Source organism: Gopherus evgoodei, chromosome 3, assembly GCF_007399415.2.
Source record: "Gopherus evgoodei ecotype Sinaloan lineage chromosome 3, rGopEvg1_v1.p, whole genome shotgun sequence".
Taxonomy (NCBI): domain Eukaryota; kingdom Metazoa; phylum Chordata; order Testudines; family Testudinidae; genus Gopherus; species Gopherus evgoodei.
Genome location: NC_044324.1, coordinates 124,485,456 through 124,510,052, shown reverse-complemented (window position 1 = coordinate 124,510,052; position 24,597 = coordinate 124,485,456).

Below are 24,597 nucleotides of genomic sequence, written 5' to 3'. Positions count from 1 at the left end.
CTTGTCCTTCCTTCAGTGGACATTGAGAACACTTGGTGACCTCTCTCTTCATAACAGCCCTTAACATAATTGAAGAGTGTTATCAGGTTTTTCCCCCTGGCATCCTCCACAGTCATCTTGTCTCAAGACTAAACATGTCCTGTTTTTTTTAACCTTTCCTCATAGGCAGGTTTTCCAAACCTCTTATCATTTGTGTTGCTCTCCTCTGGATGTGCTCCAATTTGTTCACATCTTCTTTAAAGTGTGGAGTCCAGAATCAGACACAATACTTCAGCTGAGGCTTCACCAATGATGAGTAGAGCAGGATGATAACCTGACATTCAACACTCCTGTGTCCTGTTAATACATTCCAGAATGATATTAGCCTTTTTTGCAACTGCATCACATTGTTGACTCATACTTAATTTGTGATTCACAATCCCCCCCAGGTCCTTTTCAACATTACTACTGCTTAGCCAGTTATTCCTCATTTTTCAGTTGTGTATTTGATTTCTCATTCATAAATGCAGTACTTTATACTTGTCTTTACTGAAGTTCATTTTACTAATTTCAGACAAATTCTCCAATTTCTCAAGGTCGTTTTGAATTCTAATCCTGTCCTCCAAAGTGCTTGTAACCCCTCCCAGCTTGGAGTTTTCCACACATTTTATAGGCAAACTCTCCACTCCATTATCCAAGTTACTAATTAAAATGTCGAACAGTACCAGACCCAAGACAGATCCCTCTCAGGATCCCCTTAGATAAGCCCTCCCAGTCTTACAGCAAACAATTCTTAACTGCTCTTTGAAGTAAGGTCTTCAACCAGTAGTGCACCAACTTTATAGTAATTTCCTCTACACTACATTTCGCTAGATTGCTTATGAGAATGTCATGTGGGACTGTATCAAAGTCCTATTCAAATCAAGATACGTCTACAGCTTCTCCTCATCCATTAACCCATTAACCCTGTCAAAGAAGGAAATTAGGTTGGTCTGGCATGATTTGTTCTTGACAAATCCATTGGTTATTATTTCTCACCCTATTATCAGTTGGTACTTGGAAATTAGGTTGACTGGTTTATAATTCCCCACGCCCTCTTTGTTCAACTTTCTAAAAATATGTACTGTGTTTGCCCAGCTCCAGTCCTCTGCGACCTCATGCATACTCAAACGTAATTGTTAATGGCTCCGAGTTTGCTTCAGCCAGTTCTTTAAATACCCTAGAGTGAATTTCCTCAGATCCTGCTAAATTGAATATATCTAACTTATCTAAATATTTTTTAACCCGTTCTTTCTCAATTTTGGCTCGCATTCCTTCCTTCTTGTTTTTAATAATTGTACTAAGCATTTAGTCACAATTAACCTGTGGAAGCAAAATAGGCATTAAACACTTCGGACACTTGATGTCATCAGTTATTAGCTCTCCTTCCCCACTATGGGCAGTGGCTGAACCCCCGCTTTAGGGAGGCTAGCCCGCCGGCCCTGCCTCTTCCGTCCACGGCCCTGTCCCCCCCATATGCCAGAGACCCCGCCTCAAGTGCCAGGCTTGCCACAGTGCCCTGCCAAACCACCAGCCCGCCAAGTGCTGGGCCATCCCCATCACCACCCCGGGCCGCTGGCACGACCCAACCTCAGCCACAGCCTGAGCACCCCTGCCACCTTAAGGAGAGGGAGAACAGGGCCTTGGGGTGGAGAGTGGGCAAGGCCACTGCCCGGGTCAGGAGACGCTTAGCCTGCCCTGGCTTTCGATACCCGCTGCCCATGTTCCCCGCTAAGTAGAGTTCCTTAGCTGCATCATCCTGGCTCTGGTAAAACCTCAACTGGGAAGATTAGTTCCTAGACACTAAGGCTAAGCAAATGGATGCCTTATTATATATGAATTTCTAAACAGCAACAATGTTCAGTTTTTGTGTAATGCTTAGCTTGATCATTTCACCTCCCTCTAGACTCCTTTTAGTTTCAGGGACAGGCCCAGGACTCCCTTTTCGGCCAATCTAAGTTGAGCTACAGCGCCCATCACTACAGTATCCAAGCACCTCCTAAAATGATGAACTAAACAGAGTTATCACTCTTGCCTTCCCCTAGCCTACAAGGTGGGGTTGCCTTTCCTTGTGTCACTTCCCTCTGAGATTCCTCTTTGTACAAGTCTGAATCTGCCTCTATCCAGTTTCACGCACCAATACTGATCACCAAAGCTAGTGATGAGCAGTTGTCCTTCCTTGTTTGTCCTAAAGGGTGCCTCTGTGACATCCCAGTAAGGCCTCCCCCCAACAGAATCCTTCCAGACTGTTAGGTAAATGTCTAAAACATTAATAGCCAAAATTACTTCAATACAGTCACACCAGGGACTAATTTTTCCCAAAGATTCCTTACTTGGGAGATGAAAACTGAAGTCGACTGAAGTACTTCATACACCCTCCCTCCGCCTCAATAAACAAAAGAGTCAATAGCCTGCACGCCCAGTTTGCCTCAAAGTCAGGTATACAAGGGAGATGGTCAGCCACCACGGCCAAGCTTTTCAAAAGCGACCAGTAATGTTAAGCATCTCAGTACGAGGGAGCCAGGTGCTCAGCACATTCTGAACTACAGGCCCCTTTAGAGGCTTGTGAGTTGTGCAGGAAAAAACAGAGGCAGTCAAAATCACCAGTCACTCTTGAAATCTTGGCCTATTCTTTTCAACCGTGATTCCCAACACACTGGCAATATAGAGCAGCAGCAGCAGCAGCATGACAGAATCTTAGTGGAGACTTTTCCCTTTTCCCATCAGTCCAGCAAGGGAAGCTTTCTTTCCCTGAATTCATGACCTGGTCCAGAAGCTTTCACCCATTTCTTTAGACTAGGCTACTTTCCCCGCCTATATAATCTCCTCTTTCACAATCTTCCACGGCAGACACCCTGCAGTCATTAGTCATTAGAGTAGTGCCCAGCAACTGTAGTGCCAGTTCATGACTAGTCACTAGGGGGCATGAGAACATTTTGCAGGCTGCACCTTCCCTCCAGGACAGAACGATTATAAACTCCACTATGCTTGTCTGAAGGAGAGTTGTACGGCTGGAGTTCTCACAGGGTAGTGCATAGCACTAACCTCAAAAGCAAAACGCTGGCTCCCCATCCCAAGATGTTGGAACACCTTTGCCACAGATAAGTGCTTTCTGTAATTGGACTGTCACAGCCTGATTGAAAAAAAAATAATGATGAAGTGCCAAGTGAACTGTTCAGAACTAGCTACTCTGCCAGATATTGATTTAGGCCCAAGTTTACAGACGGGCTCTGTTCAAATTAACATCAAGTTGCCCGAGCCCCTGTTAAAAAGAAATAATGCATAGTTGGATTCTTTTTATTTACTTTCTTATCTTTGAGGCTTTAGGGTTCACATCTAGAGAGGTGACACAAACACACTCCCATACACCTCTCTTACACAGGGAGGGTGACTGACCAACCCAACCCTCCCTGTTCAGCACTCTTTGCCCTTCATGCCTGGCTGGGCCCCCAGGACAGATCCATACCTGGTGCTACGTCTTCCTGAAGCAACATATGCGGGGTGGGGGGAAGGCATGCAGGGTCATATGCCACCCTTCCCCAGATTTCTGCCAGGGTTCACACCAGAATGTGGCCAGCGGCAGCCTTTCGGCACTGTGCAGGAGGGCAGGGATGGGACCTACTTCCAGCCACTGGGGAGGAGGATGAGGGGGAAGAGATGACTTGGCCCATGTCTTTGCAGAGCTCGTCTCTTTCCCCACCCCAACCCCCACATCTATGGCTGGAAGCAGCTTGTCTCTTCCTGCTGGCACAGTGTCAAAAGGTGACTAACACCTCCAGGCTGCTGTTGGCCACTGACATAACCCAACTGCCTCCTGTCCCTCTGCTACAGCACAGGAAGGAAGAGGTTAAGCCCTAAGGATGCACTGTGCACCAGGAAACATGACTGTAGGAGCTTCAGCCAACCAGGCCAGAGAGGTGGCTCAGCAGGGGAGGATGCCTAGGGGCTGGAGCAGCCCGCGCTCCCTAGGGGTAGGACCCAGGACAGGGCGGGGGCACAGATGAAAAGGGTGCTATGCCCCTGTCCGAGGGGCTGCTGTGGAGCCTGCAGGGCTGGAGTATGAACAGGTTGGAAATTGCTTTGCCCTCCCCCATGCCACTCCAGAGCTTAGCTGAGGGCCAGAGAGGCTTCCCTGTGCCAGCACTTTGTGGGCTTTGGCACATGCAGGGATCAGTTCCTCCCGGCCAGCACCCTGGGCTGAAGGGTCTTGGGCTTTCCCAGGGTGCCAGCCCAGCCAGAGGCAGTGGGGGAAGAAAGGAGTCTGCTGGACAGGCTGTTGGTGAGCTGAGCACTGGAGGAGCAGTGGGGTTGGGTGGGGAGGGGTGAAGTGGCAAAGCAAGGAGAGGATAGCAAGAGGTGGACCAGGTAAAGGGCTGATGGGTGGGCAGCAGAAGCGACACGTAACTGGCCGCTGCCTTGCATCTGCCCACACTCACCGGCCACTGCAGCTTGCAGTGTGCAGCCAGCACCGTCCAGAAATGTGATGGCGGGTGTGGGGGGCAGAGCTCTGCTGGCCGAGATACAGCACACAGCAGAGACAGTGCTGACAGACCAGCAGGAGGAGCGGCCAGCCCTGCACGCTGCATCTTTTCCCCGCCACTAGCCTTGCACACCCACTCCCATCATTGGCCACTGGACCCCCCACACTCACCTCTGGCTGGCAGGCAGCTGGCAAGAAGGGATCTGGCCAGCAGCAGGAATCACCAGTACTGATGAGGGAGAGACAGAAAATATAGGACAATTTGCCTGTTTTTAAGAAAAAGTCGGGACACCTGTAGGAGGGCTGAAATACAGGACTGTCCCTTTAAAAACGGGATATCTGGTCACCCTAGATATGCTAAAAGATTTTCAGGCACTCAGATACTCGGTTAATGTGGGGCATAGGTTTGTGTGATTAACATATGTTTTTATAGAGCTCACATCACACTCATTCCAAACTATTTTGAAATAGAAAGAATGAGTCTTTGAGGATGTGCTTTCTTCCCCATTTTTTATTTTAAAAAAACACTGCAAAGAGAAGTTTTATGCAGTACTTAGGAGCAAATGCATCAGTGAACAGCAAAGAAATCATTTTGCCATTTGCCACAGTATTCTTTTGGAAAGTGATTTCGAGAGGGCAGCATACCTAGCATCACTGAGCAATGGAGCTGCACAATCTGTCAGGGAATCAGAAAATATTTACAGTATTCACAGCACCATTGCTTAGCATCTGCCTTTTTTCTATTTGTAGCAGCCATCCTTTAATCAGTGTATAGTCCAGACAAATATGAAATGATAAATGCATTCCTACACTTTATGGACCTGATTCTCTTCTCCTTATACCCAATGTAAACCAGCTGGTAACTCCTCTCAAGTCAGCAGAGTTCCACAGGTATAATAGCAGGAAAAGATTCAGGTCCCATAGATTCTGATATTTTAAAATGTGCAAAGAAGAAATGACAGCACTGGCTGAAGTCAGAGATTGTGTGGGCAGATGCTGTGCAAACCTCCCATCCCCACCCCCGAGTTCTGCCAGTGCATATTAATCCTGACTTTACTATTCCAGTCTTCAGCCTCTCTTACTCTGACTGATTTGTGCCAAGCTGTGCTACAGTTTTGTGATGTTCTGACAATTTTTCAGTAGCAATAGGATTTTTATTTTATTGTGTTAAGTTACGTTTGGGACAGCTCTCTACTGCTATTACTGCTGCTGCTGCTTCTACAGATTACCAAAGCACTACTCTGAGACCCATGTCTCCCCTTCAATGATCAATCCTATCTTGTCTTGCAAGCAGACCACTGCAGTCATTGGTAATCAATGATGGAACATCTTCTGCATCTGAAACTACTTTAGTTCATTTTTCAATATTGACCAGTTCTATGTGCTGCTCAGCATGATTTACAATCCAAAATTAATAAAACGGATTCATTATGCACTGGATTTTCTTTCCAATGGACTCCACTCCCTACTTACCTGACATTATTGTGTAGCATGTTCTGCAGATGACACATGCACACTGAAATGATTCCCCTTTGGTATTTTTCCTGTGGGCCATTGAAGATTAAGGGCCTAATTCTCCATTCTAGTCAAGCTCTGCTCAGTGCAGGAAAGAGATGTGGAGGGGAGGCAAAGGTAGCTTTAATACTGAGAACCCTGCCCATTCCCTGGTTTAAATTAGAGTAGCATCTGGGCTGCTCTTACTAACAGCCAACTGCCAATTGCTCTTGGGGCCTGTCTGGCAGCCAAGAATAGGCAGCACATAAGCAGTATGCTGGTCACTTCCCTCTCCCCTGACTGTGCCCTTCATTATGTAGGGACTACAAGGGAAGTGGGCATGTAGTTAATCATCTGGGGAAGCCACTAGCTAAGGGTATTCTTCAGTGGCTCCACCAGAGCAGCATGAAGTGGTCAGATTGTAATAGAATCAGGCCTTATTATTATTAAATATTAACAAGATGCCCAATAAGGGATCCATCACCCAGTTTATATTATAAGCTTTTACTTAGATGGTAAGTAGATCTTCCAAAGCTTCTCCTGTTGATTCCTCTCCTGTGTCCCTGGAGGTAGGGAAGACTCAGACAAAAGCAAAGCAAATTGTGTACAGATTGTATCAACATCAGGATTATTAAATATTAAGTACAAATCTATGCACTCAGGTCTTGGATCCACAAAAGGACAGACAGTACAATGCCTAATTTTTAGTTGCCTAGAATAGACAATGAAATTCAGAGTGAGGCTAGAGAGACTAAGGCCAAATTTTCCTATATCAGTGTTAATCTGGAGCCATGGGATTATTCTGCTGTCATGCCAGTCTAACTGAGAACAATTATCAGAGGGGTAGCCGTGTTAGTCTGGATCTGTAAAAGCAGCAAAGAATCCTGTGGCACCTTATAGACTAACAGACGTTTTGGAGCATGAGCTTTCGCGGGTGAATACCCACTTCCTCAGATGCATGTAGTGGAAATTTCACGGGACAGGTATATTTATGCTAGCAAACAAGCTAGAGATAATGAGGTCAGTTCAATCAGGGAGGATGAGGCCCTGTTCTAGCAGTTGAGGTGTGAAAACCAAGAGAGGAAAAACTGGTTCTGTAGCTGGCAAGCCATTCACAGTCTTTGTTCAATCCTGAGCTGATGGTGTCAAATTTGCCGATGAACTGAAGCTCAGCAGTTTCTCTTTGAAGTCTGGTCCTGAAGTTTTTTTGCTGCAGGATGGCCACATTAAGGTCTGCTATAGTGTGGCCAGGGAGGTTGAAGTGCTGTCCTATAGGTTTTTGTATATTGCCATTCCTAATGTCTGATTTGTGTCCATTTATCCTTTTTTGTAGCGACTGTCCAGTTTGGCTGATGTACATAGCAGAGGGGCATTGCTGGCATATGATGGCGTATATTACATTGGTGGATGTGCAGGTGAATGAACTAGTGATGGTGTGGCTGATCTGGTTAGGTCCTGTGATGGTGTCGCTGGTGTAGATATGTGGGCAGAGTTGGCATCGAGGTTTGTTGCATGGATTGGTTCCTGAGCTAGAGTTCTTATGGTGCGGTGTGCAGTTACTGGTGAGAATATGTTTCAGGTTGGCAGGTTGTCTGTGGGCAAGGACTGGCCTGCCACCCAAGGCCTGTGAAAGTGTGGGATCATTGTCCAGGATGGGTTGTAGATCCTTGATGATGCGTTGGAGAGGTTTTAGCTGGGGGCTGTATGTGATGGCCAGTGAAGTCCTGTTGGTTTCTTTCTTGGGTTTGTCTTGTAGTAGGAGGCTTCTGGGTACACGTCTGGCTCTGTTGATCTGTTTCCTTATTTCCTCGTGCGGGTATTGTAGTTTTGAGAATGCTTGGTGGAGATTTTGTAGGTGTTGGTCTCTGTCTGAGGGGTTAGAGCAGATGCGGTTGTACCTCAGTGCTTGGCTGTAGACAATGGATCGTGTGATGTGCACGGGATGGAAGCTGGAGGCATGAAGGTAGGCATAGCGGTCGGTGGGTTTTCGATATAGGGTGATGTTAATGTGACCATCACTTATTTGCACCGTGGTGTCAAGAAAGTGGACCTCCCGTGTAGATTGGTCCAGGCTGAGGTTGATGGTGGGGTGGAAGCTGTTGAAATCATGGTGGAATTTTTCCAGAGTCTCCTTCCCATGGGTCCAGATGATGAAGATGTCATCAATGTAGCGTAGGTAGAGAAGGGGCGTGAGTGGACGAGAGCTGAGGAAGCGTTGTTCCAGGTCGGCCATAAAGAGACAGAATTTGTCCCTCTGTTCTTAATTCAACTCCTTGTGCCAATGTTCTGCAGGGGTCTCAAAACAGTGCTGTTTCATACCTAACTGTGTTGCAATCTCTTCAGTCAGCACACCTTTCATTGCTTTTGTCAGTTTAAAATAGCTACACAGTGTTACTACATTTTTATAATACAGAAAAACAAGCTGTAGTTTTGTTTAACTAGAATCCATTTCCCTTCCAGACATCAGACAGTAAAACTAAATGGTTATTCTCGTAATACTTTATGATCTTAAGCATCAAATATTCCCTTGTCAGTAAATCTATCAAGATTAATTGACTCCTATTAATGTCTAACTGGGCACTGTGCTCTTAGAGTGACTGTTCACATAAAGGGTTTGACTATGCAAAATCATGCTGGATAGCCAGAAAATAATTTACACCGTATGCTCTGGTTTGCAAGAACAAGGGAACAGAAATGATTTACTGTAATGCATAGGTCAGAATTCCACAGACAATAGAACACCAGTCCCAACTCCATATATGCAACCTGAAAATGTGATGCCCTCAGTCCTACAATAAAGATTAAACACAGCCTTGGCATATTATAAATAATACATAATATTGTGCGACATAATGTATATATATAGTACTTCAAAGAGATAATTATTAGCTCTTAGGGTGCAGCTGTCTGGTATAGTAAAAGCGGATATCTAAATAGGGAAAGGAGTAATTTGTATAATTTTGTTTTTACACTCTAGGGAATTGTTCTGAGATTTAGCAGGTCTGATTTCTATTTTCACCTCTTCCAATAACCTGCTGGACAAGTCATTTCAACTTTCTGTCTCTCAGTTTCACCTTCACTAAAATGGGGATAATGCGATTTACAGGGATGTCTGGAAAACAACAATTCCATTTCATGGAAAAAAGAGGTTTTGAAATTTGTTTTGTTCCAAAGCAGAATGAATATGAAACCTTTTAAACTTTTTTTTTTGCAAAATAATAAGAGACCAACCCGCTCCAGAATAGCCAATGGCTGCCAGCTGGCCAGAACAAGGGTGGTCTAGCTTAGTGACCAAAGTGGGCTTCAGGCCTAGTAGTCAGGATCAGAGCCACAGTCAGTAAGTAGTCAGGAGCCAAAGCCAAGGGTCAAACTGCAGATCAGGAACTGGAGTGAGCAGGATATCAGGCAAGGAGGGGTGCTCCTGCCTTGCACCCAGGCAGAACAGAGGCAAGGCTGGGTGCCAGGCAGGAGCAGCAGGAACAAGGTAACACAGGAGAAGGCACAGTGGTGGGTTTGAGCATTGAAAAGCCAGTGAGCTGGTGCTGCTTCAGGCCCTGATTCTTGATAGTATCTTCGAGAAGCATCATCTAGGGGCTTTGGGACCTGGTTTCTTTGGGTATGACCACACAGAAAAGAAAAACCCATGGTTGGCTCATGACAGCGAACTTGGTCTTGCAGTGCTCGGGCTGTAGGGCTGTTTCATTGCTATGTAGACTTCTGGGCTTGGGCTGGAGCTTTAGCTCTGGGAATTTCCCACCCAGCATGGTTCTAGAGTCTAGGCTCCAGCCTGAGCCCAGAAGTCTACACAGCAATGAAACAGACCCAAAGCCTGGGGGCAAGGCAGAAGAAGCAGGAACAAGATAGTGTAGGAGCAGGCACAATGGTGGGTATGAGCAATGAGAAGCCAGCAAGCTTATCCTGCTGCTGGCTTAAGAGCCAGCCTGCTGCCCTCTGTAGTCAATCAGAGTGTGTGGCTAATCAGGCAACTGCTGCAGGCCCTGTTCTGCTGCATGACCTGATTCCTAATAGCCCAGTGCTTAGGGTACTCTCTCTGAACGTGATCTGGAGAAAGGACTTGAACTTGGGACACCCACATCCCAGACAAGTGCCCTAATTCCCCTCTCTCTCAAACCTTCCTGACAAAGTTTTCATCAAAACCAGCATGTATGAGAAATACTTTGGTTTCCACAAAACCACATTTTTCAGTGGAAAAGGTTTCAAACAGTTCTCACTATTTCCAATCTTTTGTAAAACACTTTGAGATCCACAGGTGAGATTGTCAGCTCTTTGGGGCAGGGACTGTCTTTGTATGATGTCTGTGTATAACAATCTTCTTATCCAATAGCTCTGCTTCCTGTGAGTGTTCAGAGTCTTATCTGTTGATCTTACAAACTAAATAGATTAAAGCGCATAGCATTTTGTCCATGTAGTGTCTGATTACGTTCTCAGTTGGCTATGCTGGTAGCTAGTATCTGAGCAAACCTGACTTGGAATTAATGAGACACAAAAAACATGACTCCATGATGCAATTTAAAAAAAAAAAAGAAAAAAAAAGTCACGTCTGAGACTTTGAAACTAAAGGAAGAAATGTCTCAATAAATGAATTAATATCACAACCTCAAGCAAATAATTGTCACTGTTTTTATGTGGAGTTCCAAGCAAATGAACACTTTTGGACGGGTTTTAAGATGCTGTCATACAAGAACTAGTATTTCAAGTTTTATTAACTGCTTATGGCAATCTCAGCAGATATCTCACATTCTTATTTTGGGTGTGGTAATTTGGAAGGAGTCTGAAGACTGCTGGCAACCTATAGCATATTCATCTAAGTCACTGACACATGTAGCAGCAAGATAGACACAAAGAGGAAAAGACCGGTTATTGTTTCAAAGGATCTAAAATTGTGGTGTTGCAGAGTCTTCAAAAAAATGTTATAGAAGATGTAAAAAATGAACATGTGATGTTATGTACAGGCCAAGAATAAACCAGGACAGTTATGTGGTAGCAAGCTGTTCGCCCTGCTTGAAATGCAACTATAACAGTCAGAGATGTAGATTCTCCAGTCAGTGCCAGAGAGACCATATAAAAGTTATAATTAATTATTATTATTATGCATATGGTGCTATCAGTATACACAATGATGTCCCATTGGATAAGTTTGTCAATTAAATAGCAGATCTTTCATCCAAATAGCTTTCAGCATAAAGGCAGAGCAGCTACACCATTCTGCCTTGGTTCTATAGCATATGGTCAGTAGGTAGAATGTTACTCAGGAAAGGTGGGTTTTCAGGTGTTCTTTGAAAGAAAAGAAAGATGAGACAAGGAATATATTAACTGGGAACAAGTACGTGGATCAGCATGAAGGAAAATATAAACCCTTTAGTGAGCAGCTGGAGTTAGAGAAGAGCAAAGTATATGAGGTGTGGGAGGAAATAAGGATGAAAATATAGGTGGGAGTAGATTTATGGAGATCATAGAAAGTGAAGAAAACAGTCTCAGGAATTATTTTAACATGGGCTATATTTTACTGCTATTGCCCTTGGAGTCTGTCAATATCTTCATATTTCCACTGAACAGAATTCTTAAATGATCACTTCAGCTTCACTTTTCTGCCAGACTTGCTCTGTTACATAAACTGTCATAGCAGCATGCTGAAGACATGCAGATATACCTTATTCCATGAAAAAACAGTTTATGTGGGATTCTTCTTTTTGTTGTATTGCCCTTTGCTTGGAAAAGAAAAGAACTATCATCTTCTCAAAGCAAGCCAATTAGAGGTGTTTGATTCAAACCAAACTTTGCTTGCATACCATTACATGGCTTTATAGACAGCAGTGCAGAATGAATAAGGACTGTACTCTTCAGCTTTTGTACAAGGACTAGTGCAGAATTACATTTGGTCCATCAAAAGAGATGTCTAGAAAATGGATTACAAACAGCATCTGGACACATAATTAGAATATCATGGGGATATTTGTTTAGTTAGAATAAGCAAGCTAATTTTTTGCTAAGAAACCGAACACACTGAAGGGTCATAAACTGCTGAGCAAACATGGGCTGTAGAAGAACGGCACTATTGGAATAGGAGTTTGGGGCAGAGAGTGAAGATTTTTGTTTTATATCAACTGATTCTCATTGCAGGATAGAAGCCTTTGTGAAATATCATGACCAAATTTGCTTGCTTAACTTAGATTGGACTATTGTGAAATATGTTGGGTTTATCTTTGGCCCTACTCTGGATTCAGAGCTGGATTTTGCATATATATGAAAATAGCAATTGTAACTAGCATAGGCAAACAATAATAATGTAAGAGCTAAGCATTATTGTTTTTGTGTCATGGTAGTGCCCAGAGGCCTAGTCAGAGATCAGGAGCCAGTGATTTTTTTTGAAATGGTCAGTTTTCCAGTCACAACTGCACCTAAATGCCATTAGCCGAAGTAACATCACCGCAAACCTCAGTTCAGTCACCTGCTGTTTTGCCTGAGTTATGTCTGCAGGATTTGGCCAATAGGCAAAACTATGGGCTGGTCTACACTGGGGGGAGGGATCGATCTAAGATACGCAACTTCAGCTACGTGAATAGCATAGCTGAAGTTGAAGTATCTTAGATCAATTTACCTCTCGTCCTTACGCTGCGGGATCGGTGTCCGTGGCTCTCCCTGTCGACTCCACTACTGCTGTTCGCGCTGGTGGAGTTCCGGAGTTGACAGGAGTGCTTTTGGGGATCGATATATTGCGTCTAGATGAGACATGATATATCGATGCCTGAGAAATCGATCGCTACCCACCGATATGGCGGGTAGTCTAGACGTACCCTGAGTCCCCTTCTGATGTAGTTTTGCATTCACATAAAATTCTTCAAATACCTTTTCCTCAAGAGCATACATCTTCGTTCCCTGGCTAAATGTGTGACCTATTTTGCAAGACAGTTATTTCCCCGCCCACCTTTATTGCTATTAGCCAGAGGGAGGAATATTGCCATTCTAGGTTTTCTTCACTTCCTAAACTTTTACCTGCTACTTTGTACTTCAGGCTAAGACCAAATTTTGCCTTCAACAGTGACTAGAGCACTCTGTCCATTTTCTGCTTCTTTATTATTTCTTTTGCATCAGCTTTTGATGCATGGTCATGTCACATTTAAGGGTATAGGAGCTCCATTTTGCCACATGAATGAGCACTGCACTGAACTGCCCAGTCCTGATAATGGTCAGACCTGGAACGTAAGGTGGGTAGAGTGAATCTACAGCCTCTTTATCATCTGTTAGCATACAGCATGTGCTGGAAAGGCAGAGAAAATGAGAATCCCCAATTTGCACCAACTCGCTGATCCTCAACCTCTCTGTCACCATCAAGCCTGACTGGAACTAGAGAAGTTACTGCAGCTCTAGAGGATTCCTCTTCCCTTCTCTAGTCTTACTTTTCTGGTTACAGACTAAAGGGAGAAGGTCGACGAGAATGATGAAAGTGATTAATATGGAGATACGGAGCCTAACTGGCAAAAAGATTATTTTTATGTGCCTAAGATATCAGACTTATACCTCAACCAGAACTAGTATCACCCCAATGTGTTTAGTGACAAGACTCCCATTGATTTCAGTGGGAGCAGGAGCAGGCCTTAGTAATATTTTGTATGAAGGATAACCAAGATTTTGGTGTTGAGTGTCAGTTATTTGTGCAATTTTTGTCTGCCCTTTACAAGGCTGTAAAAAACAGCTGTTTTTCTAAAAATATTGTATCGCCCATTAGCCTTTGTGGCAGGGCGACGACTCACCGACGTGGCGCCTCCTGTTGGTTGTCCAGGGAATTAGCTCTTTTCCAGCTCTGGAGCACCCTCTGCCAGCTGATGTCTTGACTGCCACTGGTCCCGTGCCCTTCCCAGACCCCAAAGCCCTGTGTTTGCAGCTCTGATTGTCTGAAGTTATGTCATGATTAGAGTTTGGCTGTCAAGCCTCTAAGCCCACATCCAGACTAACCCGCCGTATCGGCGGGTTAAAATTGATTGCTCGGGGATCGATATATCGCGTCTAATCTAGACGCGATATATCGATCCCCGAGCGCGCTTACATCGATTCCGGAACTCCATCAACCCAAACGGAGTTCCGGAATCGACACGGAGAGCCGTGGACATCGATCCCGCGCCGTCTGGATGGGTGAGTAATTCGATCTTAGATATTCGACTTCAGCTACGTTATTCACATAGCTGAAGTTGCGTATTTAAGATCGATTTTCCTCCCCTAGTCTGGACGAGGCCTAAATGGCACTACAACTTAACTGAATTCTCAACACCTGGCATTAGCTGAGCACTGATGCCAAAGTGGGATACTTTTTTTTAGTACAGTGGATTTCTGTTACATAGATCAATTTAGCAGCCCCCATTTTTTATTGTTATAATTGAACGATCACAATATCTAGATCCACAGCCACTTTCTAGAACAGACATATCTATAGACATAAAATTGTCATCATGCCAGGTTAACCAAAGAGTTCTGCCAGGCTTTTACACTAGCAAAATGTTCAACCATAATTCAAGAGTGCTGCTCAAAACTGAGTTAGACAACATGGTGGTAAAAATACCCAAGTCCTGATTACACTTCCATCTCCATCTGTGCCACCACCGAAGGAGTTGCACAATGGTGAATTACAAAGAACTATTTTCCTGGTGCAGACAAGGCCATTGTGCTATGGCAGGAAGCCAGATTATAACTGGCACTCTTGAAAATGGCAATATTGTTAACCTACAGCCCAGGAACACTCAGAAGTCTGAAATTGTTACTTACATTTGAAAACACAGAAAATCAAAAACATAACTTCTAATTTAAGGGGCAAACACATCAGCAGGGTCAGAAATAGCATCTGGAAAGTAAGATTTGATCCATATGGCTAAAGGGTGTCATTAAAACTGAATTTCACCACAATTCTAAGGGCAAGACACCTGGATTTCAGAGATGTTGAGCACTCACAAATCCAAGGGAAGCCAGTGAGAGTGGCAGTGGCTCTGCACATCTCAAAATCATGCCCTAAATTTTCACAAAATACTCTAAGTGCACACCAGATCTATGACTGAACACATAAATAAATGGAAACAGGTCCTATGGGCAATTTAAATGAGTCCTGTAATTGAAAACACGAATTTTTTGCATGCACACGATGTGCCTAATTGCACATCCAATTATGCAATGCCTTTAAAAAGATAAACAACTTGACTGCACATGTAAAAACAGAAAAACAACAGTACAAAATCATTTTTACTATTGCTGAAATATTAATGACCTTAAATATGGACACGTTCCCTCTCCCTCTTTGCAAGTATGTATAAAGGGAGAGTCAAATCCAGCTTGCTTTACTCATGAGAGAGCTGTTGCCTTGATTCTCAGGGAACTGCTAGTAAGGGTAAACCAAGCAGGAGTTGGACCTCTGCACAGTATGTTTTTCAGACTTACTATTTCAGAAACATTCTCTTGATAGAGTTAATCACCATTCTGCCTATATACCCATTAGCGAGGTAAAAATACCTTCTTCTGTCTCTCCCTCTCTAATAGATATGATTCAATAATTTTTAAACAATTTCAAAATCTAATCTAATCCAGGGCAATTTGATTTGTAGGACATCATAGTTAGTTATTTGAGCAAATGCACTAATTAGGCTTGGTTGCCCATATAATGTTGATGAAAGCATGTTGTTAGATGCTCCTATAAACGGATCAGTCCTCAGGAGGGTTGCCAAGATTTGTCTCTGGCCTTTAGCCCTTCAATTGTTGTTTTGCTATCAAGCACCACCTGCTGAAAAATATTTGTATTTGCAAGTGAAATTAGATGTCTAGTTAGTTATTCATAATTCTTTAATATCCAGCAGCCCCCAATTATATTTTATATATTTGAAAAATCTGTGTCAGTAACTGTTTAACCATCTGTCTGGTTTGTACTAGACCTTGAAGAACATCAGAACAGCCATACTGGGTCACACCAATGGTCCACCTAGGCCAGTATCCTGTCTTCTGGCAGCGGCCAGTCCCAGATGCTTCAGAGGGAATGAACAGAACAGAGCAATTATTGAGTGACCCATCTCCTGTCATCCAGTCCTAGCTTCTGGCAGTCAGAAATTTAGGAACACTCAAAGCACAGGGGCTGCATCCCTGACCATCTAGGGTAATAACCATTACTGGACCCATCCTCCATGAATTTATCTCATTCTTTTTTAAACCCAGTTGTGCGTTTGCCCTTCACACCATCCCATGGCAACAAGTTCCATGGGCTTACTGCATTGTGTGCAAATGTACTGCCTTATGTTTGTTTTAAACCAGCTGCCTAATAATTTCATTGGGTGATCCCTAGTTATGTGTTATGTGAAGAAGCAAATGACACTTTCCTATTCAATTTCTCCACACCATTCATGCTTTTAGAGACCTCTATCATATTCCTCCTTAGTCATCTCTTTTCTAAGATGAACAGTCTTAGTGTTCTTAATCTCTCCTCATACAGAAGCTGTTCCATACCCCTGATAGTTTGTGTTGCCTTTCTTTGTACCGTTTTCAATTCTAATATATCTTTCGAAATGAGGCAACCAGAACTGCATGCAGCATTTGAAGTGAGTGTACCATAGATTTAAGCAGTGACATTATGATATTTTCTGTTTTATCTCTTTCCTAATAGGTCCTAACATTGTTAACTTTTTTGACTGCCACTGCACATTGAGCAGATGTTTTCGGAGAACTATCCATGGTGACACCATGATCTCTTTCTTGAGTGGTAACAGCTAATTTAGAACCCATCATTTTGCATGTATATTTGGGATTATTTGACAGCCTTTTTTACTCTTTTAGCCATGGTGGCATTTATTTTGACCCTCTTACTGGTTTTTGTTTTATTTGGGGTATACATGTAGTTTGAGCCTCTACTATGGTGTTTTAAAATAGTTTCCATACAGCTTGCAGGCATTTTACTTGTGACTGTTCCTTTTAAATTCCATTCAACTAGCTTCCTCATTTTTGTGTAGTTTCCCTTTTTGAAGTTAAATGCCACTGTGATGGATTTCTTTGGTTCCCCCCAGGGTATTAAATTTAATCACATTATGGTCTCTATTCCTGAGTGGTTCAGCTATATTCACCGTTTAGGCTAGATCCTGTCCTCCACTTAGGACTAAATCAAGAATTCCCTCTCCCCTTATGGTTCCAGAACTAGCTGCTTCAAGAAGCAGTCATTAATGATGTCTCAAAATTTAATCTCTGCACCCTGTCCTGACATACCCAGTCAATATGGAGATAGTTGAAATCCCCCATTATTATTGTGCCATTTTTGGTGTTGTGTTTTTTATTAGGCTTTTTTGTCTGTGGGTATGTCTACACTACGGGATTATTCCGATTTTACATAAACTGGTTTTGTAAAACAGATTGTATAAAGTCGAGTGCACGTGGCCACACAAAGCACATTAATTCGGCGGTGTGCATCCATGTACCGAGGCTAGCGTCGATTTCTGGAGCATTGCACTGTGGGTAACTATCCCGTAGCTATCCTATAGTTCCCGCAGTCTCCCCCACCCATTGGAATTCTGGGTTGAGATCCCAATGCAAAAACAGTGTCACGGGTGATTCTGGGTAAATGTCGTCACTCAATCCTTCCTCCGTGAAAGCAATGACAGACAATCATTTCGCGCCCTTTTTCCCTGGAATGCCCTGGAAGACGCCATAGCATGGCAACCATGGAGCCCATTTTGCCTTTTGTCACTGTCACCGTATGTGTACTAGATACTGCTGACAGACGCGGTACTGCAGTACTACACAGCAGCATTCATTTGCCTTTGCAAGGTAGCAGACGGTTACCATCCCTATTGCACCATCTGCCATGCCATTGTAAATTGGCAATGAGATGATGGTTATCAGTCATTTTGTACCATCTGCTGCTGTCATGGGTGCTCCTGGCTGGCCTCGCTGAGGTTGGCCGGGGACGCATGGACAAAAATGGGAATGACTCCCTGGGTCATTCCCTTCTTTATGTTTTGTCTAAAAATAGAGTCAGTCCTGCCTAGAATATGGGGCAAGTGTACTAAAGAACCAGAGAGCACAGCCGCTCCGTGTCAGAGCCCCAGAGATCCCGCAGAAATGATGAGCTGCATGCCATTCTGGGGGGTACCCCTGCAACAACCCCACCCATTGCTTCCCTCCTCCCCCAATCCTTCTGGGCTACCATGGCAGTGTCCCCCCATTTGTGTGATGAAGTAATAAAGAATGCAGGAATAAGAAACACTGACTTTTTGGTGAGATAAAATGAGGGGGAGGCAGCCTCCCACTGCTATGATAGTCCAGGCAGTACAGAATCTTTTCTTTAGACATGAAGGGGGCGGGGGCTGATAGAGCTCAGCCTCCAGTTGCTATGATGAGGACCGTTACCAGCCGTTCTGTACCATCTGCCGGGAATGACCGGGAATCATTCCCATTTTTACCCAGGAGCCCCTGGCCGACCTCACTGAGGCCAGCCAGGAGCACTCACGGGATGATGACAACGACGATGGCAGACGGTGTTATACGACTGCTATCCACCGGGAAGGGGATGCTGGTGTTCAGCGCTGCAGCACCCCATCTACCAGCAGCATGCAGTAAACATAGGGTGACATTGAAAAAAGACGAAAAACGTTTTTTTCCCTTTTCTTTCGGGGGGGAAGGGTGTAAATTGATGACATATACCGTGAAACACCCGGGAAAATGTTTTTGACCCTTCAGGCATTGGGAGCTCAGCCAAGAATGCAAATACTTTTTGGAGACTGCAGGGACTGTGGGATAGCTGGAGTCCTCAGTACCCCCTCCCTCCCTCCATGAGCGTCCATTTGATTCTTTGGCTTTCCGTTATGCTTGTCACACAGCACTGTGCTGTGGCCTCTGTCTATCATAGCCTCGAGTTTTTTCAAATGCTTTGTCATTTAGTTTTCTGTAACGGAGCTCTGATAGAACAGATTTGTCTCCCCATACAGCAATCAGATCCAGTATCTCCCATATGGTCCATGCTGGAGCTCTTTTTGGATTTGGGACTGCATCGCCACCCAGGCTGATCAGCGCTCCACGCTGGGCAAACAGGAAATTAAATTCAAAAGTTCACGGGGCTTTTCCTGTCTACCTGGCCAGTGCATCCGAGTTCAGATTGCTTTCCAGAGCGGACACAATGGTGCACTGTGGGATACCGCCCGGAGACCAATACCGTTGATTTGCGGCCACACTAACCCTAATCCGACATGGCAATACCGATTTCAGCGCTACTCCTCTCATCGGGGGAGGGAGTACAGAAACCAGTTTAAAGAGCCCTTTATAGCGATATAAAGGGCCTCGTTGTGTGGATGGGTGCAGGGTTAAATAGGTTTAACGCTGCTAAATTTGGTTTAAACGCATAGTGTAGACCCGGCATTAGCCTCTCTAATGTCCAAAATCACCATCATCATCCTGATCAGGCATCCCTACTGCTATACTCTTATTATTGAAGCATGGAATTTCTACCTGTGGAGAGACTATGGTACATCGTGATTCATTTAAGATTTTTGCTATATTTGTCTCCATTTTCTTTCACATATAGTGCCATTCCCCCACCAACATAAACTACTCTGTCATTCCTATATATTCAGTCAGATATTCATGATCCTGGATGGATTAAGGGGTCTAAGCAGTAGGTTGGAAATACTTAGATTCCTGGGACCAAAGATTCACACACCATCAGTGTCGACTCAGTTCTTTAAGCTGCAGAGATATGTTGAGCTCTATGAAGTTTACTGCATGGGGCATCTTGTGCATGCCATTTCAAAACCAGAAGTTTGCCTTCCTCTACCCAGATATTAAAGAATCACTGGTGCTTTTAATATCAGATGGGGATTATCCTACTGTCCTCAGCTAACAGATCCCTTTCCCCCATCCCACTATGCATTATTTGCCTGTGTGCCTCCTGCCATCTACCCCAATGGTGGCTAGATTCCAGACGTGCTGTAAATCTATCTAGCTATCTTTCTTAGGTACTTATAAGGCTCCCATTACAGTAGTATGTGAGTACCTCACAATCTTCACTGTATTATCCTCACAACATCCCTGTGAGGCAGGAAAGTGCTGTGATGATTGTCAGATAGGGAACTGAAGCACGAGAGATTAAGGCCCAGATCCTCAAACCAATGGGAGCGAGGTGAGTGCAAGGATGTTTCGTGCCCTAGGCGAAACTTCCACCTTGCGCCCCCCTCCCCTCCGAGCCCTGTGGCAGCTCTTCGCCCCCCCCACACCCTAAGGCACACCCCCCACGCCCTAGCTCACCTCTGCTCCACCTCCTCTCTGAGCACACCGTCGCTGCTCCACTTCTTCCATCTCCCAGGCTTGCAACATCAATCAGCTGTTTGGCACCGCAAGCCTGGGAGGGAGAGATGCAGAGCGGGGCGGCGTGCTCAGGGGAGGAGGCGGAGCAGAGGTGAGCTGGGGCGGGGAGTTCCCCCACGCGCCCCTCTCCTCCCTTACTTGCTGCAGGTGGCCCTCCCTGCACCTGCCTGCCCCAGGTCCCTCCACCTAAATTTCCGACGACGACCGGGGCAGCCAAAGATCTGGCTGCCACGGTCACCGCCGAAAGACCCGAAATGCCACCCCCCAAATGCTAGCACCTTAGGCAGCCACCTAGGTCGCCTAATGGGTTGCACTGGCCCTGAACGGGAGTGAGATGCCTATGTACCTTTTGAAGTTCTGGGGGTAAGTGACATGCCTAAGGTCACACAGGAAATCTGTGGCATTGTAGGGACTTGAGCTTGGGGTTCCTGAGTCCCATGCTAGCATCCCCAAGCCCTGGGCCATCTGTCCTCTCTCTATAGGGTGTGAGGTGTTTGGGGATCTTTCCAGCTGAAACATGTTATATAAATATTGACATTTATTGATTACAGGCATTTGTAAGGCAGCCACAACCACAGTATTTGGGCACCCAATGTGATACTTCAGAATGTTGTAATACATCATGTAACCTGAAGTAAATTTGGGACCCTTTGAATGTCCTCAAAAGGGTAAATGTGCAAGACACAGCACAGACCTCTGCAAAATGAGGAACCTCCTCTTGAATTTCAAGTGGTGTAACAACCCCCTAGATTGGCATCTCTGAATTAACTGTACACATGCACCTTTTGTACAATAGACCTCCATCAGTGTTGCTGACTCTCACCATTTGAGTTTTGGGTGGGACTTTGGTGTTTTTCTGAAAGCCCCAGCTCCTTGAGCCCTGGGATTATCTCAGCTTTCATTTAAAAAAAATGTTCTTAGCCCTCATAGTAGCAGAGAAATTCTTGAAAGTCTCTCTCTGTCTTCCTCAAACACTCACACACAAACAGGTTCACAAGCCACAAGACAAATTAAGAACCCCAATTTTATTATTTTAGCTCATGATTTTTAGGCCAATCTCACGATTTTGGGGAGCTTGGCATGATTTAACAACAGAACAAAAACACAGTACACATGGGATTGGCAATGCTGCTCTATGCATGATCTGATCTAAAACACTGAAACCTCTAACAGTGAGAATTCCTGTCCCAGTAATATTCCACCTCAGCTATGTGACTACACACTGAGTAAGCATTGTACATCCCCACATACCTGTGAAAAGTCTCTAACTCACCACCACACCCAGAAAGTTGGTATTTTCTATTTCAGTCATCTCTAGGGTTTTCTTTTTTCCCTGCTAAAGGTTGAAATGTGGAGAGCAAGGAAAGAGGGTTTCCCCACTGAAAGGAGAAGTTATTTTTCACAAATTATTTTGACATTTGGAAAGAAAGGGGGCAAAAAGTCCAGCTACGATATAGTGCTGAGCTAGGGTTGCTTCCACTTAATGATTTTCCACCGAATAGCCCATCTGAGCTCTCTGCTCAATCAGCATGCTAGTCAGAGAATAAATTGCGCTGCAGAGAAAAAAAAAGTAGATTACAGTTTTCTATCTCAATGCACATTTCTGATGAAAAGAGATACCACTACGGATAAGGTTATCCCTTCAAACAGAGCTTGTGTGAAACATCTGGCTCCTTTTATAACCTTCAAAGAAAAAATAAACAAAACACCAGACAGAGCTCCCACAAGAACTGCTGTAATTGGAGGACACCCTGTTTGTGCCGAGCAGCAGCAGTACGCCTCAAAAAATGCAGAGGCAAAGTTATGGGAGATGAACATTAGACTGGTAGTCCGCTGTAATCAGATCATATTCTGTCTGCAGCCATGATGGAGGAAAAGGGCGGGAGTGGGGAGAAGACCATATGAAGATGACCAGAACAGAAGCTGCAATGAGCATCCTGCATGGATGCTGCAGAATGTAGGCAAACACTGACCTGCCTTAATAATACTTTTCAGAACATAATCACAGTCTCTCTCTCTCTCCTCCAAACAAAGAAACTGTCAAGTCTGTCATTATTTTACAGACATTTCTCCCTGTCTTGTGTGCATTAGCTTTATATTAATGATGGCAGAACCTCGAAAGGTTCAGTTCAGATAATTATCCAATATTTATTAACATTGCTGGAATTTAAGCCCATTTCTCTATAACCTAGAGAACTCTCTCTTTCCCCACACTTCTATTTTATTTTGGCCTCGAAAAGCAAATATGATTAGGCTTTGTATTTAAATGCAAGAGAAAAAGCAAAAATTACAGACAAAAAAAATTCTCTCATGGCAATTTATAGAAAGTTATGAGGTTTCTCCCAGGTGAACTTAATTAAATCAGAGAGGGCTTATAATGTAAGTGGGTGGAACAAAGCAAGCAATCAAATGTAGATCTTAAGGGTGTTATTACAGTATACTCCATAAAGTGGAGATGTCTAATGTGTTAGAATGACTGCTGATTAACTGGAATAGTTTTAGTAAAGGTTCCACCTAACAGGGAGACATTTGGCCAGAGCCAATAGACTGCATAACATTGAACCAAGTATAAAACAAGTGGGGAAGTTTAATCTCTTTTTGATTAACAGAGATGGAAATCATCAAATACAGCTCCAAGAAGAAATAAAGATGAAATGCAATAGAATGCAATGTTTACTCTTGTATTTTTTATGCTATAGAGTTTTATTTTATTTCAAGCCTTTTCAGGATTGTGGGGATTTTTTATTACTTTCTTCTAATTCTAAATTACTTCAGAGTGACTTTATGACCTGTGTTATGTAGGGGACACAGTAGGTGATCACAGTAGTCTCTTCTGGCCTTAAAAACCTATGAGTCATGTAACCTGGAAGATAGAAACATTGGGATAGGCAGAAGCAGGAAAGGTTTCAAGAATGTTTGGACCTGGGACTTTCAAGACGAAACTATAAGCCTCTACGACTTGAAGACGAGGAGGCAATTGTCAAAGGTATAAAGGGCAGTTTGGCACTTAAATCCCACTGAAACTCAATGAGAACTAAATATTTCACTGCCATTTGTGCCTTTGAAAATCTCTTCTTAAGTGTCTTACATTGGAGCAGTAACAGACTCATTTGTGCTGCTGAAGAGGGACAACATCCTATGCAGTTCTAAAGAGGGGTACACCTGTCTGGAATTTAAATACATTGATGGGTTGGTTTAGTGTAAAATCAAAAAGTGAAAGTAACCTACCCCTATAATGGCCAAAAAACCCACATCAGGGCTTATTTGAGTTCCAGCTAAAATCAGTGGTAAAGGGCAAAAGTGCAGCTCCCTTTAGCCAAGTTCTAAACAGGAAAATTCCCTGCACTCTCCTGACAGCCTCCTTGTAGAAATCCTGCCAGCCTGACTTAGCCCCAGTTACACACAGCACCTCATCCTCCTATACAGCCTAATTTCTTTCTTTTCAAATTTCACTTGCTTCTGCAATTGCCTCCAGTCTACCAACTTGTCAACTATCCTTCTGCGGGAGTGGTTATTCCCATCCTCAGTGTGGGAGTGGGTGTGGTGGGAAGGCATTCCTCCTTTTCTTCTTCTCATTTCTCTTCCCTACCTTCAGCTTCCCATTTCTCTCTCATCATTGCTCTGTCCTTCCTGGCCTTGATGTGTTTTCCCCAATGCAACACACGTGCAGGGCCGGCTCTGTTTTTTGCTGCCCCAAGCAAAAAAATGTCTCGCTGACCTCCACCCCAGCCCTGGGCTCTCACCCCTCCACACACTAGTGCCCCTCCCCCCAGTTCAGCGCTGGCAGGGTCGGGGTAAGCAGTGGGGCTCCCGGGCCATGTCTCAGCTCAGGGTCCTTCCAGCCAGGGCTCCTGCCTCCAGGACTGGCTGGGACCTGGGAGGGCATAGCTGGGGGACGGATCCACTAGGGGCTGAGGAGCTGGAGCAGGGTAGCCCCAGAGGGAGCAGAGCCCAGGAGAGTGGGACGTGAGCCCCACACGGCAGCGCCCTGCCCTATATAGCCCCACTGCTGCTGCTGCTTCTGGCTGCCCTGCCGGAGTCCCTGGGCAGCTCGGGCCGCTTCACTCAGCCCCGGCTGCTGCCCTGAGGGGCAGCCCCCAGCCTGAGTGTCCCCCATTCAGACCCTGCCCAGTCCAGCCACAAAGTGCAGGCGCTGCTCCCCCGCGGCATGAACCGCAGTGGCCCCAGAGCGCCCCCTGCGCATAACGCACTGCTGCTGTCAGGGCTGGCTCCAGGCTTTTGCTGCCCGAAGCGGGGGGTGGGGGTGGGAA